This window comes from Choloepus didactylus, chromosome 4, assembly GCF_015220235.1.
Source record: "Choloepus didactylus isolate mChoDid1 chromosome 4, mChoDid1.pri, whole genome shotgun sequence".
Classification (NCBI taxonomy): domain Eukaryota; kingdom Metazoa; phylum Chordata; class Mammalia; order Pilosa; family Megalonychidae; genus Choloepus; species Choloepus didactylus.
Genome location: NC_051310.1, coordinates 178,147,279 through 178,174,451, shown reverse-complemented (window position 1 = coordinate 178,174,451; position 27,173 = coordinate 178,147,279).

The following is a 27,173-nucleotide window of genomic DNA, read 5'->3' as shown; positions in this document are numbered from 1 at the left end:
TTTTATTTTTAGAGTATGATCATTTGTCTAGATACTTTAAATTTACATATTATGCCTGTTACATATATTATTGCTTTGGATAGAATTTCCATAATTTTACATATTAATAGAGAATGCAACAGTATTTTCATAGAATTTGTAGGGAAAATCCTTTATGAACATTTATTCCTACTGCAAAGAAACTTATATTTTATATTTTATCTCTATTTAATTTTAAATACTGTCATTTAAAATTTGAGCTCACAAGGATCAGGAACCAACCATCATTCTATTGTTTTATTCAGCAAGCTTCTACTGAACTACACTATGCTATGACCCAATGAATATCCACCAATTATTCATTTGAAAATAATGAGTCACTGTCCTCAAGAAACATACAGGCTATTGGACAGCTGCAATACAGAGAGCTGTGATCCATAGCTAATTCTATACCTGTGATTCCAATACTAATGTATCTCAGATTATATGCTCTTACTCCAGAGCAACAACAGCACAGGGAAAGTACAGGAAACTTTTCCTTGAAGCCTTTCTGTTTACAATTGTAAGTGTAATATCTGGTGCTGTCCACTGTAAAGTAAGTGCTTGTTAACTCATAGTAAAATTATTTATAATACTTTTGCTGCAACAAAATGCAAATACAAAATTCCATAGAAAATTGTGTTTAAATTGAATAAATTCTGTGTTTAATTTATTTAGTTTTATTTTCCATTCTATTTTATGTAATTCACCAATATCATTCTTGAAATTTGTACCATGCTTAATTTTGGAATTAAACAAGATAAAAAAAACAGATATTATTTTTGTTGGTCTATCAATGTGGAAATTGAGGATTAAGGAAATTGGATGATATGACTAAGGTTTGCTTAAGGTTGCTTAACAAATTATTATTTGAGTAAACTATAGAATTTATAATCAACTCCTATTGCCATCACTCTTGTTCTTAGTTATTATTTATTTACCTTTATATTGCTGACAATTCCCAAATGTTTATCTCCAACTCAGTATTCACTTCATGAAAAGAAAAGAAAAATATATAAAATATTCATTTGGAAATTTAATATATCTCAAGTGTAACTTTTATAAAACTGAATTCCTCATTTTCCCCCAGATCTGAGGCACCTACAATTTCTCTCATCTGAGTTCTTGTCAACTGAATTCTTTCAATTGTTGTTCAGACCAAAACCTTGGGTTGATCTAGATGCCTGTCTTTATTCCACAGCTTGTATCCTGTCTGCCAGAAAATCCAGGGGACTCCATATTCAAAATGTACCCATTAATCCAATCCCTTCTCATAACTCTGGACACCATCATGGTCTATCCTCAATACAATGGTCATAGTGATTCTTTAAAAATGTGAATCAGATTACGACTGTGCTCCACACACAGCCCTCCCCTTTTATTCAGTCAGAATAAAAGCTCCATCAAATCCCTGATCCTTCCTCCCCATAACCTCTGACTGCATTTACTGTTACTCATCCCATGGTGTGCTCTGCTCCAGTCATCTTAGTTTACTTACATTGCATAGGACCTGCCGAGCATGTTCCCACCTTATGAACTTTGAACTTGTTCTTCGTGCTTATACCACATGTTAGTTCTGCCATTCCTCCTTCAAATCTTTGCTCAGATATCACCATTTCAATGTGATCCTTACTGATCACATAATGAAACATTGTATCTATTCCCCTTTCCAGTCCCCTAATTTTTTATAGTGCTTATTTTGAAACATACTATAAAATTCATAATTTACTTGTCTGTTACATTTATTATATGTCTCCCCCATTAAAATTTAACCTTCACAAAGATGATTGTTTGGTTCCTTGATATAGGTCAAGAGTGATGTTTAATATTTGTGTCTGTCAACTTGGTTAGATTATGATGTCCAGTTGTTTGGTCAAACATGACTTATTTGTTATTGTGGGACATTTCGTTGATGGAATTAGTATCTACAATAAATTGACCTTAAATAGAAGGAGATTATCCTCGATAATGAGGGTAGGCCTCATCCAGTTGGTTGGAGGTCTTAAGAACAATAACTAAGGATTCCAGGGATCAGAAGGAATTCTGTCTCAAGATCACACTCTCTAATCTTGCCTGAGTTCCAGCCTAAAAAATTGGACTCAAGAATTCAAAATCACTCTCATCAGAATTTCCAGCTTTTGGTCTGTCCTATGAATCCATATTTGCCAGCCCTACAATCATGTAAGGCAATTTCTAATAATAAACCTTTGCTTTGTGTGTGTTTTTGTGTATGTGTTTATATACACACATGCATGTTGGTGTTATTCTCTGAATAATGCTAATGGTACACCAAATATCTGGATACTGTTGATTGAAAGAGTGAATTTTAAAAAGTGGTTATATCATGTAAGTATCATTTCAAACATAGTGAATACTTCACAAAATATGATAAAGTATTCTATGGAAAGCTAATTTCTAAATGAGTTATTTGAAACAACTAAGTATGGAACATTCCTTTAATCTTAAATTGAATATATACAAATTACTCAATACCCATATATCAACTAAAAATTGTATAATTCTACTTTTCTATATTCTGTCATTGCATTTTGCCTATACTTTACTAAACTACGATATTGTTTATGCCCTTTTAATTTAACAGTAAAAACTTACTACCGTTTAAACACAATTTATATCAAGGACCATTTTTTTTTCATTTATTTATTTTTCCATGATAAAGTTGCCCCTTTAAAAACGTCTAGATCCAAATATCAAACCAAAAAAGTCCCATACTTCTCATCCCGAAAAAAATACAAAAATATACCAACTGGGCCTTTGGATCATCTGATCCTTGACCTTCAAGTTTTATGTAGTTTCAATAGCTGTATCTGCCAAACAGAAGATAGAAAATCATTCTACCTCCTGCTGTTGCTACTCAGGACTATATCATTGAGCTTTTGAAAAGACACCTTCTCAAAAACAGCAAGGAATAAACTGCTTTCTAATATGAGAAAACATTACTTGGGGGCAAATCTTGCTCTCCAAAATCTTTGCTTCATTTTGAATGAGTTTTTAACACAGAGCTATCAGTGCTATTGATATAATCTCTCTCTACTCTGTCTCTCTCACTTTTACACACACATACACTCACACACCCAGGCAAATGCACACACATACTCCACTAATGCCATAATTTTCCGTAACATTGTCTATGACTAGATGTTTTAAATCCAAGCATGTGGTTCAAAAAAATGAGGCTTAAATTACCTTCCTCTCCTCTTTCTCCTGTTCTTCATTAGCAACCAGAAATAGCTGGAAATAAAAACCCTGAATTTATTCATGGGTGTAAAAACTGATTTGCACTTTGAAATATCTAATTACAGGCAGCAAAGCTGACACATTCTGCAGTTGTTTTGTTGTTGTTGTTGTTTCCTCTTATGCCCCATCATAATCACACATCTGTGTGTGTGTGTCTTCCACAGTACCATGCGTTGCTTTTTATCTGGGTCTTCAAGAATTATTTGCCATCATTTGGATATTTGACTGATAGCTATATTTGTTCAATTTTCAAATATGGTGCTGTCCAATTAATAGTTCCTAGTTCATTTTAAGAAAATTTTTTGCCATTCTCAAATATCAATAGATGATGAAAAGTCGTTTGATAAAAGTCAAGATCCACCTAAGAAAAATTCTATGTAAAATACAAGTAGAAAGAAATTAATACACACTACATATATATTTAAAAAGCAAATATTTAAATGAAAAAAAATATTAAATCTGAAAATTGATAAATTTGATAAAGTACTTGGCTCCAAAATGAATATTAAAAAAATTAATGTGTTATTTTACTACTCCAGCAAAAATCCTTTAGAAATGTATAGGAGAAAATATTCTATTTAAAATAGCAGCAAAAAGCTAAAATATACAGGGCTTAATTTTACAAAAAGAAACAGATTCTATATGAACAATTATATTAAGAGACATAACACAGTACCTGAATTAATGGAAGACATCATATTCTCAGATGAAAACTCTAAAATTAAAAAAAATCAATTTTTCCCAAATAAATATACAAATTTAATAGAATTTGCATTTGAATTTCAATAGTTTCTTGGATTTAGATAAAATGACTTCAAATTTCATGTATAAGATTTTAGGTCCAAAACATCTAAGAGAATAAAAAATAGCAGTGAGGATCAGTTTGTCTGATATCAAAACACCTCACAAAGCCACTCTAATCTAATCTCTTGATAATGGCAAAAGCACAGAGAATAGAAAATTGGAGCAGAATGGAGACTCCATAAATAGATTCAAATATATGAGAAGCATATAATAAATTGTCATTCAATTCAGTGGGGAAAGGGGGATGTACTTATTAAATAATGATAACACTATTGAATAGCTAACTACAGAAAGGAAATTAAAACCAAATACACTTACCATATAGAAAAATAAATTCCTTTCAGATTAAAGACTGTGATGCCCAAACTTTAACAAATAAAATCTTGCATGAAGAGCTAGAAGACTACATATATAATCAAAGTTTTTATAGAAAGGTCATTGTGCTCACCTAGAGATCCACACACCCACCCCAAACATTCCAGATACATTCTAGGGTGCAATCTATAATATAAATAATGGATAAAATCCAAAAAGAGCATGTCCTAACTTTTAACAATATTCTTTATATGATGCCATGGCATCCATCTTACTTTGGTTACCCACTTGCCCAGCGCTAACCTTTGGCTGAGTTAATAAATAGCTTTCTATACCTGGGGCATAAAACTTTCTCAAAACTCAAAACCCTATCTATGGCTGCCACCTACACACTTACCGAAAACTCACAGTTGGCCCCAAATGATAAGCTCAACATCTCCACTGTCCTGTGCTCCCAGTCACTCACCTTATTCCTGTATATTTGTGTTAAACTAAACAATCTTTATCTCCTGTGAGAAATCTACCAACCTCTAACTCTAAACCACAACAAAGACACAAGCCTACAGGTGACTCTCACTCTTGACCCCTCATGGCACCCCTCTCTCATGGCACCCTTCTCTCATGGCACCCCTCTCTCATGGCACCCCTCTCTCGTGGCACCCTTCTCTCATGGCACCCCTCTCTTCCTAGGACCTGTGAGTAACACACAACCTCTTCTCATGCATTATTTGTCTTGGCCTCCCATTGTGTTGCACCTGGCCTCCATCTGTACTCAATTCAAAACCGAAGGTAACTAATTCAGAACAGAGTGGCCATTCATTAGCATTTTTATAAAGAAATCAATATGAATAAACACAACACAAACCTTAAAACAATTGGCTTTCTTACACCTTAATATAAACTTCTTCAACATTTTTATTTCGCTCAATCCAGACCATATCAGAACACTAGATAAGTTATTCTCTTGTACTTGAAAGGAATTTCAAGACATAAGGTATATAACCAGTAAGGTCAATGTTATATTATGAAATGAAGAGACTTGAACTAACAGTTGCCTCTTGATGGAATTCAAAATATATATGACAGACAGTGAGCTATACTAATGCTCGTGCATTAAATCAAGAAATAAACATTTTTGAAATCAATTTGAATTTTTTCATATAGTCAGGAAGTACTTGAATAAAGGATCTGAGTTTATCACCATATAACATGCAAGACAAAGCACTTATCAGAAAGAACTGGGTGTATAAATTACCGATTAGGTTGATAAATATATGCAGAATTAGAACCCAATATTACTTCCTATAAATGCCCTTTAATTCATTAACATTTATGCATATTGTTAATATTTCCTTAGGTCATTAAATATTTTTTTGAAAAATACTATTTCATAATATTTTATGACAAAATAATCCCTCATTTTATTTACTAATCCCATATTGTTGGAAATTTTGATATTTTAATTTTAACTTATTTTACACCATTCTGCAATAAAAAATCTTACAGCTAAATATTTTTAAATATCCATAAATATGGGAAAATATATGTAATGAATGAAAGGCAGGGGGTGGAATGAATGGGCTTTTGGACCAAGCCTATGTAAGAGGCTATGTATGGAAGTGGAGAATCTCATTGATCAGTCTAAAGACTCAATAGTCTCAAAAGTATGAAAAAGAGGTATATCAGGTGTTCACAATGGAAAAGGAATAGAAAAAAAGTGGGAAAAATCAAAGATAAATTTACTGTCTTTATAATTTTACTAAAGGTGATCATATTTAAAATAGCTCAAAAATAATAACTCATATTTATTTTTTAAAATTTTTAGAACACAAAATATCACTTTAATATTTGAGACTCCAATAGAAAAGACTCCAATACTTGAGAATGTACAAGCTATTGTGTGGTTAATTCTCTCTCTCTTTCTCTCTTCTTCCTCTTTCTCTCTCTCTTTTTCCTTTCTTCCTTTCTTTCTGCTTCCTAGGCACAATGGTGCAACGAATATTGAACCCATTTCCCAATTAAGTAAAAAATTATATGTGCTGAACTCATATATATTTTAACTACCTGGCTTAATCTGAGATTGAGTATGTCCTCATTTTGCTTGCAGACTATATTCATCTAATGCAATGAAAGAAGGAGGTACTAGTGCTTATTATAAATATAGTTTCCTGGGCCACATCTCAGATTCACCAAATTAGAGATTCTAGACCAGAATTTGAAAACCTACATGTCACCAGTAACCAGTTATTTCTGTTCTGTTTTAGGTATTAAGGGACAGAGGCAATGGAGCCAAGAGTAAATGGATCAGGGCATGCCCTACCTAAAGACTAAAATAAAATAAAATAAAATAAAATAAAATACAATGAGATGAGATGAGATGAGATGAGATAAGATAACCAATTCTGGTCAAAAAAAGAGATTTCTAAACATCATGGTTAGTTACTTAGTAGCCTACCAGTTTAGAACACTTGTTTATAGATTTTGGCATGCCAAATTTAACTTTTCCTCTCATTTTACTTCATATCAGTATTGCTTTATATTTAACTGATGAGTGTGAGCTATCTATCATTTGTACACCAAAATACATTTTTATACTTTGTCTTAATTTTACAAACTGCTAAAAAATACCACATAATGGGTTGGCTTAAACAACAGGAACTTATTGTCTCACATTTTCAATCTAGGAGAAGTTCAAAACTGAGGCATCAGCAAAGTTAGTTTCTTCCCAGAAACTGTGGTGTCACATGGCAATGCATATGGAATGTCCTCTCCTTTCTTCTCCAGGTTCCAGTGACTTCCAGCTTCTAGTTTCTCACCATGGGTTTCTCTCTTTAAGGCCTCCAGTAATAGGAGGAAGATTAAAACCCACCCTGATTCACTTGGTCACATTTTAACTAAAAATAATTGCTTCAGAATGTCCTTTTCACAACTACAGGAATGGGATTAAGATTAAGAACATGTTCATTCTGAGGTACATAACTCAATCTAGCATAGACTGCAAGCAATCTTATTATTTGAATTACACATTCAAAGATACTTATAATGAAAAGAAACATTAAAACACATGAAAACAAATTATAAAATCCATTTTAAATGTTTGAAATGCTTACTTTCTTATATAAAGCTTGTTTTTAACAAATAATCTATACATAGCATTAATTAGATTCAACGGTCTTCACTCATAATTATAACATGATATTGACCAAATATTTTCATTATTTACTTGATTTTGCTGGATGAAAAAGGAGCATTCCATGATTCCTTTAACACAGCCAATCCAAACCAGTAAGTAAGGGAATATTGGCAAAAATTAAAGCTAAGTAGATCCCCATCTTCTTAGGCTTTATCAGAGCTCTTACTTATGTGTAATTTCTTTATACTTTGGTATGTAATGAACACTAAACATAACAGAAACATTTTTGATAGCTCTCATACCTTAAAGATCATGAATTTGACCACTGGCTAGTCAGGTAACTATAGATGAGTGCACTAATATAAATTATCCTAACCCTGAGATATTTTCTAGTTGCCACATTTAAAGTAAGTGTTCAATGCTCATATTTTGGCTATTTTCATTTTTTACTTTCTCTTAAAAAAGAGTATATAGTAACAGGGAATGATTCATCAAAACGGTAACATAAACATGACTGAAAACTTTTCTCCAGAGATGCAATGAAAAAAAAGGACAATTCTTAATTGTTTGAAATTCTGGAGGAGGATATAGACTGGAGAAAGACCCTACAAATGTTGAATTGAAGAAAGAGAAGAAATATCAGGTAGGAATCTTCTGTCTCAGACCGATCAGTCCTCTCCCCTCCCCCTTACTCAGTCTCAGTGTGGGAAATGCACAGAATCAGCAGAGAGGGACTCCTCCCACCAGAGACATGGACTACAAAATCTCTCACAGCAGTGAGACATACCCCCACCATTTGAAGACCTGGGGACAAGGGAGGTCATTTCAAGACCCAGGTCAGTGAAAGACATAGAGACTGAGAAAACATGGACAGACACTGCGTTCACAGACCTGGGTCTGAAAGCCATTCCCCCAACCTTGAGGGAAGCAGCAGAAGGTGGTCATCTCCTTGCCTGGGGAACAGCTGGAGTACTGGGTCAGCAGAGGGAGCCCTCTGCCACAGGTGGAGCCCCACATCAAGCCAGATTTTGGCTGGCAAAGTAAGGGTATAGGAATCCCAGAGTTTCAGCTCCCCTTGTATAGACAAGGCCTGTGCTCAGAGACAAAGCAGTTACTGAGGTTGATTAACATACAGAACAGCTCCATCTGCTGGACAGTCTGGAAGGTGCAAGGAAAATAAAACACTTAAAAATATGCTCCAGAACCTTTCTTAGGACCACAGGAGCTGGTCTACATGCTCTGCAGAGAAACCTGGCCCTGTTTTGCCTGAGAAATATGGATGACCCAAATGTGAAAGCAGAGTTCTAAAACAAACCCAGGTCTCATTGGCCAGCAAAAAATAGAGGACCATTGCCATGCCAGATTTGTTTTAATACACACAGGGTACTTGCTGGGGTGCCCAGTGCCTACCTCTCATCCCTAACAGGCCACTGCGGGTACTTTATTTTTTGGAGGGAAGACTGGGGGGCAGAGCCAATCTGACAACTGGCCAGTGAGAGAAACAAAGAACAGATAGAGATTAAAGAAAATCCTAGGCAAAAGAGAGAAAACAACCTCCAGAATAAATTAATAAACTAATAAACTAAGAAAATCAGATGGCTACACAGCAACAGGTCACACTAGAAAACACAAAAATATATCCCTGTCAAAGGAACAAACTAATACCTGAACTGAGATTTGAGAGTTGAAACTAATTAAAAATGTTCCAAAGAAAACATGCTAAATCAATTCAAAAATCAAATCAACAATTTGAGGGAGATATGGCAAAAGAGATAAAGGATATAAAGAAGACATTTGGCAAACATAAGGAAGAATCGAAAGTTTGAAGAAACAAATGACAGAATTTATGGGAATGAAAATCACGATAGGAAACATGAAAAACACAATGGAGACGTACAACAGCAAACTTGAGGAGGCAGAAGAAGGATTAATGGACTAGAGGATAAGACATCTGAAATCCTACACACAAAGAAAAGATAGGGAAAAGAATGGAAAAACATTAGCAGGGTCTCAGGGAAATGAATGACAACATAAAGGATACAAATATACATGACATAGGTGTCCCAGAAGGAGAAGAGGAGGGAAAAGGGTCAGAAAGAATAACAGAAGAAATAATCAATGAAAATTTCCCATCTCTTATGAAAGGCATACAATTATAGGTCTGAGAAGGAAGGTGTACCCCAAACAGAATAGATTTGAGTAGACTGACTCCACAAGACACTTACTAATGAGATTGTCAAATGTCAAAGACAAAGAGATAATTCCGAAAGCAGCAAGAGAAAAGTAATCCATCACATACAAGGGAAGCTCAATGAGACTAAGAGCAGATGTCTCAGCAGAAACCATGGAAGCAAGAAGACAGTGGTATGATATTTTCAAGATACAGAAAGAAAAAAATGACCAACCTAGAATCCTATATCTGGCAAAACTGTCTTTAAAAAATGAGGGAGAGAGGAGAACCTAAGATGGTGGCTAGGTGAGACAGGGCAAAAAAACACCTCCATGGAAAATACTAGATAAAAACCAGAAAGTGACCTAGAACACCACCACCAGCGATGCACCAGCTGGACAAGTTCTGCTAAATCCACAGGGAAGGTGCATTTGGTGAAACCAGGAGCCTGTATTCTGAAACAAGAGAGTGAATCGGCTGAAAGTCCTGCTGCCATGCTGTGGTGTGGGGAAACTGTGGGCTGGCGTTTGGAGATCAACTAGTTCTTTAAAAAGAAAAGCCCAGGAGCAGCTGCAGATATGACAGGGAGAGCCACACAGTGAAGCACAGTGGGAGAGGGCTGGTCTAATGCCTCGGTGTCTGGCATGGAGGATACCCCTTCCCACACCTGCTGCTGATTGTCTCAAGACCAGAGGAGCAGAGGGGAGCCAAAAGGAGAAAAAAAACCCCACATTCCTTGCAGCCGTGGCCCCAGCAGGGTGGGGGATGCTCCTGCCCAGGGCCATACCCACAACCCAGAGCTGTGCCAAGAAACTCTGTGTGACAGGGAATCTTTCCTGCAGCACTGCACACACACCACAATATAGGCCGTGGACAGTGGCCTTTAATACACCCATGGCTGATTGTCCTGGAGCTGGGAGGGCAGAGCTGTGCAAAAAGGGGGAAGTTAATGCATCCCATTCAACCATCTTTGAAGCGGGCTGGGAGCACCCCTGCACAGCCCAGTGACCCAGGGCTTCCCTGGCGGGCCAGTGCACACTAGTGACATGGTGCAGCTCTCCCTCAGCAGAGGTCCTGGAAGAGCACAGCTGGGAAGGGGGAACTTCTTGAAAATCCCAGGGACCCTACGTGAATACCAAGGACTTGTGGGTCAGTGGCAGAGACAATCGGTGGAAAGACTGAAATGAAGGCTTAGGCTCTGGCAACAGCCTTAAATCTCCAGGAACACCTGGGAGGTTTGATTATTAAAGCTGCCCTGCCTGCCTAACCAGTCAGATACATGCTCCACATTCAGGGCAGACAGCAACAGCAACACACCGAAACTTGGTGCACAAATTGGACCCCACAAGAATCAGACCCCCACACAACACAAAGACAAAATTGGGGAGAACTGATTTGAAGGGAATAGGTGACTCATGGACGCCATCTGCTGGTTAGTTAAAGTGTATGTCACCAAGCTGCAGTTCTGTTAAATTAGGGATCAAGAAAAGCAAATGCCAACAAGCCAAAAACAACAGAAAATCTTAAAGCATATGCTAAAACCAGATAATATGGAGAACCCAAACCAAAACACCCAAATCAAAAGATCAGAAGACACACAGTTCTTGACACAATTAATTAAAGAATTACAGACAGGCAACAAGAGCATGGCTCAGGGTATAAAGGACATGGAGAAGAGCATGGCACAGGATATAAAGGACATAAAGAAGACCCTAGAAGAGCATAAAGAAGAAATTGCAAGAGTAAATAAAAAAATGGAAGATCTTATGGAAATAAAAGAAACTGTTGGGCAAATTAAAAAGACTCTGGATACTCATAATACAAGATTAGAGGAAGTTGAACAACAACTCAGCCTCCTTGAGGACCACAGAACAGAAAATGAAAGAAAAAAAGAAAGAACGGGGAAAAAAATTGAAAAAATTGAAATGGATCTCAGGGATATGATAGATAAAACAAAATGTCCAAATTTAAGACTCATTGGTGTCCCAGAAGGGGAAGAGAAGGGTAAAGGTCTAGAAAGAGTATTCAAAGAAATTGTTGGGGAAAACCTCCCAAACCTTCTAAACAATATAAATACACAAAGTATAAATGCTCAGTGAACTCCAAATAGAATAAATCCAAATAAACCCACTCCAAGACATATTCTGATCAGACTGTCAAATACTGAAGAAAGGAGCAAGTTATGAAAGCAGCAAGAGAAAAGGAACTCACCACATACAAAGGAAACAACATAAGACTAAGTATTGACTACTCAATGGCCACCATGGAGGTGAGAAGGCAGTAGCATGACATATTTAAAACTCTGAGAGAGAAAAATTTCCAACCAAGAATACTTTATCCAGCAAAACTCTCCTTCAAATTTGAGGGAGAGCTTAAATTTTTCACAAACAAATGCTGAGAGATTTTGCTAATAAAGGACCTGCCCTACTTCAGATACTAAAGGGATCCCGACCGACAGAGAAAAAAGCTGAGGGACTTCACCACCAGTAGATCAATCCTATAAGAAATACTAAAGGGAGTTGAGCAGGCTGAAAGGAAGGGACACTAAACAATTGACTGAAACTACATGAAGAAATAAATGGTACCACTAAAAATCACATGGTAAATATAAACACCAATACTACTGTATTTTTGATTTGTAACTCCACTATTTACTTCCTACAGGATCTAAAATACATAAACTGTAATGATAAATCAGTGGTTTTGGACTCAATGTAAAATGTGTTACTTTTGACAAGAGCTACATAGAAGTGGGGGAATGAGGGAGTATAGGAGCATAGTTTTGTGTCATATTGAAGTTAAGTTGGTATCAAAGAAAAACAAGATTGTTGTAGATTTAAGATGTTAAATTTAAGCCCCACAGTAAACACAAAGAAAGTATCAGAGAATATGACCATAGAGATGAAAAATAGAGTAGGGGTTCCAAGAAGTGGGGGAAGGAGCAATGGGGAGTTAAGAAATGAGTGTAGGTTTTCTGTTTGGGGTGAAGGGAAACTTCTAGAAAGGGATGGTGGGAAGATGATAGCATTGCAATATTCTAAATGTGATTAATCCCACTAATGGAATGCTAGGGAGGGGGTGGATGGGAAGATTTAGGCTGTATATGTGTTTCCACAATTGAAAAAAAAAAAAAAAAAAAGACAGTCTAAATAGATGACAATTAAATGCCAAGAATGATCCTGGATGGGATCTGAAGATGGAGGAGAGGAGGCTTAAAGGGACACAGGTGGGACATATGGAAAAAAAAAAAAAAAAAAAGGAAATATAGAATGTAAGCTCTGTATCAATGTTGAATTTCTTGAACTTCTTAGCTGTGCTTAATGGGATTGCATAAAAAAATGTTCCTGTTCATAGGAAACGTATACGTAAATTATATTGTTTTTTTTAAGGATGTGTGCAGCTTGCTCTCATATGTTCAAAAGACAGAGCAATAGATGATGGATGATAGGGAGGGAGAGACGGAGGGAGGGAGGGAAAGAAAGAAAGAAATGATGGTGTGACAGGATGTTGAAGGTGGTGGATCAGGGTATCAGGGGAGGCTGGTCAGGGTATGCTGGAGTTCTATGTATGGGGTTTGTATTGTTTTTGCAACTGTTCCTGTAAGTTTGAATTTATCTCAAAATAAAATTTCTTATAAAAAAATGAAGGAGAGTTTAAAATATTTACAAATAAACAGACACTACAAGAGTTTGTGAATAGGAGAACACCTCTACAGGAAATACTAAAGGGAGTGCTACAGACAGATAGGAAAAGACAGGAGAGAGAGGTTTAGAGAAATATGTAGAAATGAAGATTAGTAGTAAGGGTAACTAAAAGGGTACCCAGGTTATCAGGAGAAAGAAAGAGGGTAGAGATTTGGCATTTAATGATGAAGGAGTAGAGAATGTTCAACAGGATTGATTGTATAGATCCAGAAATGGATAGCACAATACTATGTGATGGTAGCACAATTTCTTAAGTATACTGAACAAAGATGACTGTAAGTATGGTTGAAAGAGGAAGGTTAGGGGCATGTATAACACCAGAAGGAAAGAGAGGAGATAAAGACTGTGACTGTATAACTTAGTGAAAACTGAAGTGGTCAATGATCATGCTTAAAAGTATAAATATAAGAATGTATTTTTCATCAGGAAGAACAAATGATTGTCAATTTTGCAAGGTGTTGAAAATGGGATGGTATTGGGGAAAAATACAATCTATGAAAACTAGCATCTATAGTTAATGGTAATATTGTAATATGCTTCCATTAATTTTTACAAAGGTAAAATAACAAAGCTAAATATAAATGAAGGGACATAAGAGAGGGGTGTGGGATTCTTGGTGGTGGAGTTGTTGTCTGAACTGTTTATTGGACTTTATTTTTTATTTTTATTTTTTCTTTTATTTATTCATCATTTTTATTCTTTTTCTTTTTTTTTCTTTTTTCTTTTTTCTCCTCTTCCTCTTTCTTTGTGGAAGAAATGGTAATGTCCTCATATAGATTGTGGTGGTGAATGCATAACCATGTGATTATACTGGAAATCACTGATGGTTTACTTAGGAAGGAATATATTGTATGTGAATAAAACTGTTTAAAAAAATAAACTGAGGGATACAAGTTCTGGAAAAATGTGGAGAGAGGGATATACCTATTCATTCTTGGTGGGGAAGTAGCATGGTGGAGCCCATCTGGAGGGAAGTATGGTGGTTCCACAGGAAGCTACATGGTCCCCAAACCCTTTTGGGGGGTAAATATTTGAAAGAACTGAGAGCAGGACATGAATGGACATTTGCACACCAATGTTTTGGTGGCAGTATTCATGATTCGCAATGGATGGAGATGCCTAAGGGTACATTGACTGTGGAATATTGAGTGGCTGCAAGAAGGAATGAAATTGTGAGGTATGCAACTAGGTGAATTGAACTTGAGGAGAGCTTGTTGAGTGAAATGAACCAGAGATGAAAAGACAAACATTATAACACCTGACTAATATGGACTATCTATAATGTGCTAACTCTGAGAATTGAATCTGAGAGCATAGGTTATCAGGGGAAGGCTTATGGTAAGGTTTCCTAGATTGTGATCTATTACAGGAGTTGCATCTATTCCTGAATTGTAATGGTTATTTCTAAATTCTGAGATGCTGAGCTCTTTGTGTATAACCTGGTCAGTCCCTGGAACTTCAGGTATCTGTGTGACACCTGAGACTCAGAGAAAGAGCTTGGCAGTTATGAATGCCAGCATTCCCCCACACAGCAAATGTTAAAGAAGATGAAAAAGAGATCAGACTTCAATTAGATGTATGAACAAAATGAATTTGGTTAGGACTAAGGTAAACCAGACTAAAGGCTAAAGGATAATATTGACAGTGTTTTAAAACTTCAACTTCTGTGTGAGACCAAAGAAAGAATGTTTATTCAGTGCAAAATCTATGTTTTCTGTAGCATACTATACAATTTAACTTGTATGGTCAGTTAGTTCAAGCACTGTAATTACATGGAACTTTGAAAAGGGAGTGAGATATGGTTGGTTTGAACAGGTTAGTGTGAAGCCCTGATACATCTTAAAGTAACCTGGGCAGAGATTAAAAATGTATTTGCCAAGCCCCATTGAGGGACTGGGGGAAATGTGGAAATAATAAACCTCTCCATCTGGGGAATTACTGATAATCTCACAAGCATTGGGGGCTACCAATTAAGAAGGCCAAACCCTCAGTCTTGAGGCTTGCCCTCATAAACTTGATACTGCAAAAGAGAGGCTAAACTTACTTATAATTGTGCCTAAGAGTCACCCCCAGAGAACCTCTTTTGTTGCTCAGATGTGGCCCCTCTCTCTAAGCCAACTCTGCAGGTAAATTCACCCCTCTACATGAGACATGACTCTCAAGAGATTAAATCTCCCTGGCAACATGGGACATGACTCCAGGGGATGAGCTGGGTCTTGGCATCATGGGATTTAAAAAGCCTTCTTGACTAAAACAAGGAAAAGAAATAAAACAAAATAAAGTTCAGTAGCTGAGAGAATTCAAATGTAATCAAGAGGTTATTCTGGAGGTTATTCTTATGTGTTATACACGATATCCCTTTGTAGTTTTTACTGTATTGGGATAGCTGGTAGGAAATACCTGAAACTGTTGAACTGCAAGCCAGTAGCCTTGATTCTTGAAGACAACTGCATAACTGTGTAGCTTACATGATGTGACTGTGTGATTGTGAAAACCTTGTGGCTCACACTCCCTTTATCCAATGTATGGACAGATGAATAGAAAAATGGGATAAAAATTAAATGAATGATTGGATGGGTGATGGGAAGTATGGGGTGTTCTTTTTCACCTTAATTTTTATTCTTTTTTTTTGAGAAATGAAAATGTTCAAACATTCATTGTGGCAATGAATGCAAAACTATATGATGATATTGTGAACAACTGATTGTACACTCTGGATGATCATATGGTATGTGAATGTATCTTAATTAAAAATAGAAAAAAATGTACACAGTAACAAACATTTGAAGAGTTAAATGGGGGTATATTTAAGCACTTTCCATCATATAAAACTGTATTAACTAATTAATCTAATAATCTCACACTGGTCACAGTCTTTCATTACAGTAAAGGGCCCAATGTCAAGTGATCACTATTGTCCACCGTAGAAGCATATACCATTTCAGAAGAGTGGCAGTGGTAAGCATGAGGAGAGCAAAGTAACAAGAGTTGGATAAAAACATTTAGGAGAAGGGGATATATATTAAGATTAGATTAATTCCACTCCAACCCAGCATTGTGTTCCAAAGCCTCAGTCTAGGTAGCAAGCTCCAAACAGCTGAAATTGTTATCAGTTGAAGTAGTTGTCTGTGCTTACAGAGAACTAGTACATATCAGGACAAGTGACTGGTGGTAGATATGGTGATAGATGTTTCTTTGAGGAACGACATCAGTACTCCTTTTGCCTGAAACACCGAGATTCTATGAAAAATAATTGGAAGACACATATGTAAATGTTATATTTGTTTCCCCAAATTTTAATCGAATGAATTGATACCTTCAGAATTTCAATACTTTCTTCTTGAAATCATTCCTCAGGTCTAGAAACTGTTTAATTTGGAAAGCCAAAGAAACTCTGTATTTTCTAAGCAATGTATAGGTATTAAGACAAACTGATAAATATTTATGTAAATTTTGATCCAATAATTTCTTAAGGAAATATGTCTCTGGAGTTAAGGTAATTTGAAGTCATCTATGAAAGCATAGTAAAATATTTTTAAAATGTATAGTAGTTTTTAAAAAAGTTTATATGGAGAATCCAGTCAAATTACCAGTTACACAGTTACATGTGACCTTCATATAATAATGCATAAAATAGTTAGAAAACATGATGAGAGAGTGTAAATGGTTTTTAAGCATCCTGCAGCTGAGGTGTGGTTGCATGCATTTAAGATATTAATCAGAAACTTGTAATAACATTTATTCTAAAACTGCTTTTTTACATTGCCTAAGGAGTTCTAAAACTCATCCAAGCATTAACTAACCTGACATTTTTCCATAGTCATTCTGGATCTGGTAATTTTACAAAAAAGAAAAATGTTTTTTGGACAAACTATTAGAATTTTTCATTTAGAGCATTCATTAATCACAGATAAGGAAAAAGAAATGGCAAATGCAAAATTTAAAAGGAAAAAGAAATACATATAACAAGCGAAGAAAGCCATAGATACCAAAGTTAATGACAATCTTCTATGGAAATACTACAAGCATCTCTATGGAAATATGGATGATTTCCTACAAAATTGGTCAAAGAATTTACAAATCTTGTATACATCTATTACTTCTGTAAAGTTTGGACTTGTTATTAGAGCTCTTCCAATGTATCAGACTTCAGGGCCAGACAGGTTCATAATTTAATTTTCATACACTTAAAAACTGCAATCTCATTTAAAATTTGCAGGTCATATAAAAAGAAGAAAAGTCCAAGTTCATTTTACAAAACTATCAAAACCCTAGAAGTAAAAACAAATACTTATTTAAACCAATATTAATCTATAGGTCAATATCTCTAATCAATTATTTCCTCTTCCATCTACCTCAGCTACTCATTAACATGATCTGCAAATACTCCTAAATTCCACTTCAATTGAAATCCCAATTTCTAAACAAACACTTGCTCAAGAACCCCAACTACAACAGTCCTTTAAACCTACCAGAACCTGTAAATCATTAACCCTACCAACTATATCCTAACCCTCTCAAGCCCCTTCAGTATCTTACTTTTACTGTCTTCCCAGCTCTACTTACATGATAAATCACATTATTTTTACTCTCTGTATTCATCTTTAACTGCTTTTCACTTTATTTTTCTCCCACAGCAAATTATGACTGCTGTTAAATTCATCTCTTTGATCATTTGGTGCCTGAATCCTACATGAACTTAGAGAAATATGCACTGTAAGGCTAACTGGACTCACTTAAATCTCTTGAGCACAAACCTCAGCCAAATCTTTAAAGCTGACCAGCCATCATGCTACATTTCCTTAAATTGTTTATTCTCCCTCTCCTCTGGGGGAATACTTCACAACTGTTCCTCTTTTCTCCAACTTCCATACCTACCCTATATCTTCGCTGTTAGCAAATGACCCTGTTCAAAAGAGAGCTTACATAAAATGTACCACCACGTTTACCCATCTGCTAGTATCCTTAGCCACATACAATGCTTTTCTTCCCTTTGCCTCTTTCTAAGGCTATACACTACTCATGTAGTAGATTATGCCATACCTACTCAAGAGTTGTCAAAGAGGACAAACTGAAGATCACCAGGAACACACCTTCAGTAAAAGTTAGGTTTATTGCCTTGTTGCAGGAAGGGAGAACACACAAGGGACACCTGGAGTATCTAAGTAAGAGGACGTTTGGAGGAACTTCTTATAGGCTTTGTGTTTGTGCTATGTGATTTTGGATGAGCTTAAAGAAGCAGGATCTGTTATGGACTAAGTACTGTCAGGAAGTAAGGGCAATTCAATAAGAGGGTATCTTAATTCTTGTCTAAGAAGCAGGAAAAATGCAGCAGGACTAGGGTTGTCCTTGAAAAGGAGGCAATAGTCACTCATGAGAGCCAGAAGTGGGAGATATTCAGTTAATTTAATAGTTGCATGAAGTCTAGATTCAGTCATCTTTACAAGCGGTCTTTGTTTCTGTCTTGTTCTGCCATTGTCACAGAGTGATACCATCTTTAAAAGATGTTTATGTTTTGTGGAACTTGTTTCTGCTCAGTTGGAAGCCCTATCACTTGGTCGTTGTTAGCTGCCAGCTGACAAGACCAGTTTCTTATTTTTGAATATCTTAGGCCTTGCTTCAGCAATACTTTCCTATCTCCTAATATCACTAATTATCCCCTTCTAGTGGATCATTCCTCATCAAATAAACATTGCTATTATTTTTCTCTTCATGTAAACAAACATTTTTAAAAATCCTGTTTTGACCCCACTTTTCCCTTTAGCTATTGTACCATTACTGTTTTCCACTATAGCTAATTTTACTGAAGGATATATCTATCTTTGCTGTTTTCTAATGTTCTTCTTATTCTTCTTAAGTTCATTCAATTGTTTTCCTCTAATACATCACCGAATTTAGTTTCCTCAATGATCTCTAAATCTATTGGTCATCAATTCCCTTGATCCATCAGCAGTATCTGAAAAACTTGCTCATTCACTATACCTGAAACACTATTTGGTTTCTAAGAATTCAGTCTATGGTTTCCCTCCTACTTTAAAAGTAGCTCCTTTTTAGTTACCATTGCTAGCTCTTCCTCTTCGCTTTGACTACTAACTTTTGGAATACTTCAGGACTTGGTGTTTTAATAGCATTTCTTCTCTACCTACAATTTGCTTTAGAGAATTCTGTTTTATAAATTTAAATATTATTCCTGTGCTGACAAATTTCCTATTCACATCTCCAGCATAATCTTCTTTCCTGAATTTCAGACTCTTTAATCCAACTAGCTATTCAACATCACTCAGATGCTATAATAATTATCATTTTCAGAATTTAACTTCTGATACCTATTTCCCCAAACAAAACAAAACAAAACAAAAAATCCTGCTCACTTCTCAGTCTTCCATATCTCAGTAAAAGGCATACCCCCTTCTAGTTGTTTAGGACAAAAATCTTGGGGTGACCATTAGCATTTATCTTTCTCTTTCAACCTACATCTAATCGACCATTACTATCTGTTTGTATATATTCTGATTCCCATAATGTTTTACCACCTCAACAGTGAACACTCTGGTCCAATCCACCATCATCTCTTTCTTGGATATTCAGAGTAGGGTCCCAGTGGCCCCTCTGGTTGGACTCTTGTCTATTTATAGTCTACTTTCAATATAGTAAAAATCACAGTATTCTTCTCACAACCATCACCTTTGCACTAAGGATACAAGCCAAGGTCCTCTAGATGACATGGAAGGTCCTGTATGATCTGCCCTCTTTCTTCTCATTATCTCCCTGATTTCATTTCCTATTCACTCTCAGCTATACCAGGATACATCAGGTGCTTTCCAACCTCATGGTCATTCACCAGCTTTTCTGTTCCTTGAAGTAGCCATCTCTAAAACCTTATGTTAAAAAAATGAAAGGCTGAGTCAGTGAATGGACAGCGAAGATCAACAAAAGGAATGGACTAATAGAGCACATAAAAGGATATAAAACACTACAAATTCAGCACAGAATAATAAAGATTTGATGTCATGACAGAGAAAAAACACTCACTCACATTTTACAAATAAAGTTTTTTGTCAATACTGTAGTAAATTTAATACTAACATAGACATGTTTTGCAAAATATACACATATACCTGTAATATGTAATTTATTATTATTTATATGGGCATGTATGTATTGTTTGTAAAATTATATAATTTTATCTCATAGAGTGTATTTCATTATTTCAATCAGCCTGGTATTTTTTAAAATATCCTGATTTTTTTTAAAAATACGAAACTTAAATTTGTGTTAAGACTACCCTGACCAAATGCATCAAATAACTTCTACAGTAATTTCACTCTTACCATGCTTAGGAAGATTTTTAAGGTTTATTCTTGCAAACTCAGTGTATTTCTTATCATTAAAAATACTTTGTGTTCCCCTTCATATGTGGATTTCTGAACCAAATTGGACTCTCTTCATTTCCAAAGTCATTTATTATTTTGGAGAAGAATTTGTTTTAGTGAACTCTAAATTACAAAAATTCCACATATGTATATATATATATATGTGGCAATCTCAGTATTTTTAGAACTCAGAAAGACACAAGATGATTATATTCTGAAGACATCAGTTAAATGTATTTTCTTTTAATTAACCTGATACTAAAATAATTAGCAAGATGGAGTACTTGCATTTAATCATCAATGTACAGCATCATAAGTCTTGCTGTTTAGGTAGTTGATTTATTACAAAACACATAGATTGCAACCAAAACTTTCATACTCAAATAAAAATTTCCCTAATACAATGAGCACACCTGGATAGCCACTTTTGCCTATTTCACGAATGATTAATTGGCTGTACAAAAACAAAAGCTCAGAGCTATTAAGGTTCACATTTAAACTCATAGGCAAGTAATTTGAAGTCAAAGAGACTCTTACTTCTCCTTCCTTCTCTGTTTTTCTCATATATTACAATTATGCAGGCTGAACATTTATTGACACTGAAAAATGTTATCCACCCGCTGACAAAACTTCAATGACCATCCATTGTGTGTTCATTTGAATGGGCTCCACAACTAATCATTCATTGTCATAGAAAGCTAAAATTTGACTTTGCATCCCTATTTCCACTATTAACTTCCATGTGCTTAGTATTCATTGAACATATACCACTTATTTCAGTGTTTTCATTTTGCATGTGGAATTACTTAATGGAATTATCTCCTTCTTTTCTGAACCTAACCCCACCTATCCTTGAAGCAGCGTCTAACATATGATTTCTTTCAAGAAGCTCTTTCTTTGTCCTTTGTCCCATTGCCCCTTATTGACAACTCCTTTTTATTTCCATAGAACTACGTTTCACTTCTCTTAAAGCATGTTTCATATTTTGTTATTCATTCCAACTATCAGTGCAATTGTTCCAGTTCACCCTAACTGTACTCTAGCTCTTTGAACAAAGTTACTATATTTTATATATGTTGGCAACACTCATAATAAATGTTTATCAAGACTAACAGTGACACATATTCAAGAACACCAACAAATATCTGGGCAGGAAAAAGATGAATGGACATCAAGTAAATGTTCTGAGTTTCTCACTGTGAAAAAGGATTAACTAGAATTTTTCTTATAATTGATCTATTTTCTATTTTAGAGAAGTTGTGAGTTTACAGAAAAAGTATATACAAATTACAAGATTCCCAAATACCACTCCACAACAACAACTTGTATTAGCTTAGAATATTTGTTACAATTTATGATAGTACATATTTATAATTTTACTGTTAATTAAAGCCCATGGTTTAATTTGGGGTTCACTGTTTGTATAGTGTAGCTCCATGGATTTTTTTTATTTATTTATTCTGTTAATATAAATGCAATCTAGCATTTCCCCTTTTAATCATATTCAGATATAGATTTCAGTGCTGTTAATTGTGTTCACAATGTTGTGCTACCATCACCACCATAGCAGTTTAACATGTTATTACAGTGAAAAAAAAAAAACATTTATATTGGCATCTATAAGAAGGTAGACATTGCCTTAGAAGTGCATTCTGTTAAATTTGTATATTGGTGCTCACAGAAGTAATTTTCTGTGAATTTAGTTCAACAGTTGTAAGCAAATTTGAGTGCTATTACTGTGTCAGAGGTAAAATAAGGGAGGATACAGGGTAGCTGTGCTGGTTTGAATCTATTATGCCCCCACAAAAGCCATGTTCTTTAATGCAGTCTTGTGGGAGCAGACTTATTAGTCTTGATTGGGGTGGGACATTTAATTAGGTTGTTTCCATGGAGATGTGACCCACCCAACTGTAGGTGAGACCTTTTGATTAGATCATTTCCATGGAGGTGTGACGCTGCCCATTCCAGGTGGGTCTGAATTAGATCACTGGTGTCCTTTAAGAGAGCTAAGGAAGAGAACCTGAGAGACACATTTTGGAGAGAAGCTAACATACGTAATCCAGAGTTTGTCCTGGGAGAAGCAAGGAGCCACAAGAGCTGACACAGAGAGAGACACTTAGAGAGAAAGCACTCAGAGACACTTTGGAGACAGCCATTGAATCCAGACATTTGGAGTTGCTAAGCTAAGAGATGAAGCCCAAATTTTGCCCTGAAGAAGCTAAGTGAGAACCCACAGGTGCTTAAAGAGAAGGTCACTGGAATCAAAGGACAAGCAGATGCCATCCACATGCCTTTCCAGCTAACAGAGGTGTTCTGAATGCCATCAGCTATTCTTCAGTGAAGGCATCCTCTTGTTGATGCCTTAATTTGGACATTTTCATGGCCTTAGAACTGTAAATTTGTAACCTAATAAATCCCCTTTATAAAAGCCAGTCTATTTCTGGTATTTTGCATAATGGCAGCATTAGCAAACCAGAATAGTAGCCAAAATGAACCCTGAGGTGACCAGGGTACCATATAATGAAGAATTTAAATAAATTTAAAATTGTTACCAAATTATACATATTTTAAATTTTAATATTTGATACAGATATATACATGAAACACACATATTGCAGAAGTAGGGGGAAAAATATATTAAGTAGCATGACAGACTCTAGAACAGGTTTGATATATTTTTCTTATTTGAGCTTCACAAGAATTCTATGTGAAAGGTATTTTTGCTCCTTTTGCAGATGTGGTAAAAAATAACATACCCAAGGTCACACAAATAAACAGTGACAGAGCCAGGACAAGAACCCTAGTCAAAATCATGCCAAATATCTTCTTGTGATTATCGAAATGCCTGACCTATACCAAGAGTGGCTCCATTTCTTTCAGGTCTCAAGTTGACCACCCCTTAATCAGAGAGATCTCCCTGTCTTTGCTGTTTAATACAATCCTTAACCTCCACCCTAATTGCTGTCTATCTTAGGACCATGTGTCCTTCTTTCACAGTACTTATCACTATCATTATTCTGCTTACTTTTTAGTTATTGTTGTCTATAGCTCTCCATGAAGTATAATATCTATGAGGACAAAGCCTTTTCCTTGATCATTGTCATATTTGCAATGCCTGGACCAGTGATACTCAAAGTGAGGTTTCTAAATCATCAGTATTAGCATCACCTGGGAACTTATTGAAAATGCAAATTCTTGGGCATCACTCCAGACCTACTGAATCAGAATTTCTAGGATTTCTAGAATTTCTTGTTTTATCAAGCCCTCCAGGTGATAGTGATGAACTCTGAAGTTTAAGAATCACTGGTCTTGATTGAAGCATTCCATAAACATATGATGACTAATAAATGTGTATGAAATAATACAAATAACATACAAATTTAAAATTTATACAGCAGAATAAAATAAATGTGACTATATTATGAAAATAACACATAAAATAATATAAAGTTAATAAAACCATTTATATATAATTAATTGAAATGAATGATATAGCCATAGGCTTGCTCGTTTTGTTTATTTCTTTCTCTTTGGCCTCTAGGTATCCTGAGAAAAAGCTCTGACCATTATAAGTTATCAATCCCAACTGGAATAGAAAAAAACTATTTAAACTTTTAAATTCTGTCCTCATTCCTTGTTCTTTGTTTTCTCTTAAACCTCAGGAAATATGGATAGTTACGTGCTGCAGTATAAAGAATGTGAAAAAGCGAATAAGGACTTGCTCTCTGGCCATCCCATAGCTTGGCACTTGAAAGCCCCCTTCCATGAGAAAATTGAAGAATTAGAAAGGAATAACTGTATCTGCCTTCTGGAAACCTAAATTTTGATGAAGGGTAAAATTGATTAAATATCTTGATTCAATAGAGATTTAAATGATTTATGTGGCTCTCTTCTGAAGTAGCAGATTCCCATTAAGACAAAATTAGTTGAATTTCAAATTAATCAAGCAGGTCAATTATAAGACCATAGGATCTGCTGATCAGCCCCATTCTTGAGCAGGAAGTATAATGAAGTTAGTTTTATAAGTGATAAGGAAAATGGTGAAATATTTCAGTTCTGACACACAGAGTCTCGGAGTGCTTTTCTCTGCCAGTGTGTCTTTTCTAAACAATACAATGTTGTGTAATTATTTTCCACTTAAATCAATGCTATAAAAGAGCTTATTCCTCCCACATATGGTATAGGATCTTAGGGTAGAGCCTCAAAATAAAAAAGAATCAATGTGTCAGGATTTTAACCCATGTTTGTTTGTTCCTCAGGAACTGTCTGGCGCAGTAAATTGTAAGCAAAGAAATAACAAAATAAAAGGGAATTCAGAATTTTAATCTTCAATTTTCACAGTGGAATGCAAGGTAACCAGGAAACAGTAATGTAAAGCTCTGAAAGCAGTGACACAGACAGATAATCGCACACTGATGTTCATAGCAACACAATTGCCAAGAGATGGAAACAATCCAAATGTCCTTCAACAGATGAGAGGATAAACAAAATGTGGTATATACACACGATGGAATACTACGCATCAGTAAGAAAGAACGAGGTCATGAAACATATGAAAATATGGATGGATCTTGAAGACATAATGCTGAGTGAAATAAGCCAGGCACAAAAATAGAGATGTTGTATGTTACCACTAAGGTTAACTCTGTGAAAAATGTAAAATAAATGTTTTATAAATTGTAGAATGTAGGGGACCTAGTGATAGACAACAAATAATGAAGGGGGAATGGTAAATCTAATAACAGATAAGTTATGGAAGGCAATCTTAATGTTATGGGGATGACCAGGAATGACTATGGTTTCTTAATTTTTGGGGGATATTGTAGGAATATGGTTGAAGCACTGTAGTTATTTTAGGTTGTTTTTCTTACTCCTTTGTTTTGGTTTTGTTTGAAATGTTTTTTTTTTTTATTGTTTATTTGTTTTTAAAGTTTTTGATAAATAAAGTTAAAAAGTAAAAAATGGGGTCAGTCTCTGGAGGCAGATTATCCAGATACATATACTGATTCTGCAACTTGTCAGTAATATTTTTAAAAGTTACTTTAGCTCTATATGTTTATTTTCCCTCATGCATAAAATAGAAATAGTGTGAGTATCTTTCTTCAAGGTTTCTTGTGAGGTTTAACTAAAGCAATCCACATAAAGCACTTGGAATAATGCTTGTCGCCTAACAAGCCATAATAAAAGTGAACAATTTATTGTTGTCGTGGTGGTGGTTATTACAAAACTGCTATTCTTGACCTCCTAATGGCTTTGAATAAATAGTCAATTATGATGGCAGTCTATTCTGAGCAAAGTAACCTTGAAAATTATTTTTCCAGCTTTTACTATTCCAAGACTTTTTAGAAGAATTCATTTACAGCAAATGAACAATAACTGTTTTTGAGAAAAAGATGCTCCTCTTTTAGAATAAAATTCAAAGAAACTTGGGCCAACTAGAAAATGAAAATAGCACCTTTAGTCCAAATTAAATTGGCCCCATATAATTTAACAATGTTTATTTGTTTCATATCAACCAAAAATATATCCAATGCCTATACTGAATGTATGGTTTTAAATACATAATATAGAAAAGTATATTTTATTTACATTTTATTTGCATGACCATTTAAGGCATAAAATGTATTTCCAAAAACAAAATCCCAAGTTATAGTGTGGTTCATAACAGAAATAGATTAAGAAATAAATTCAAGTAATGATTAAATTATAAAAATGAGGTAGCCTATGTGTCTATTAAAGACATTGATTGTCTATATAGCCCAGTGAAAAATCTCTGTTGACTTGGTAATTCACCTATTGACAAATTCCTTGCAAGGTTTATTCCATAATAAACAAGCAAATTCAATTGCCTTTTTCAATAAAGAAATTATATATAATTATAAGATTCTATGAATGAACCACATTCAAGTTTTCTTGGGTAGTAAAAGAACAAAAAATACTTTAAGACTAAATTTGGTAGCTCTGAGGAATGGAATGAAAACAGCAAACCACTCTGCAAAATATTATGAAAGAAAAATATTAAAACCCCATCAGTCATTATTAAGAGAAAAATAAAAAATATACTGAGACCAATATAAAACTTAAAGGAATAGGTAGAAGATAGACATTTAAATCAATGGTATTCTTTTTTATATTTTTTAACTTCTAAATAAGATACTCATTGGAATCAGTCTGGATTTCACTGTTGTCATAGGTTTGAAAAAGTGCAATGTATACCCTTTTATTGAAGATAAAATTAGAAGTTGATACACGGACATAAATATGGGTGTACATATGTACTGTATTGATATCTACATGTGTGTATCCTATTTTCTCAAGTTCTAGGAATAAAATAGTTTGATGAAGGAAAGGCTAAAACATGGACTTGATTTTTAAGTAAGTTTCAAAGACGGTAAGCA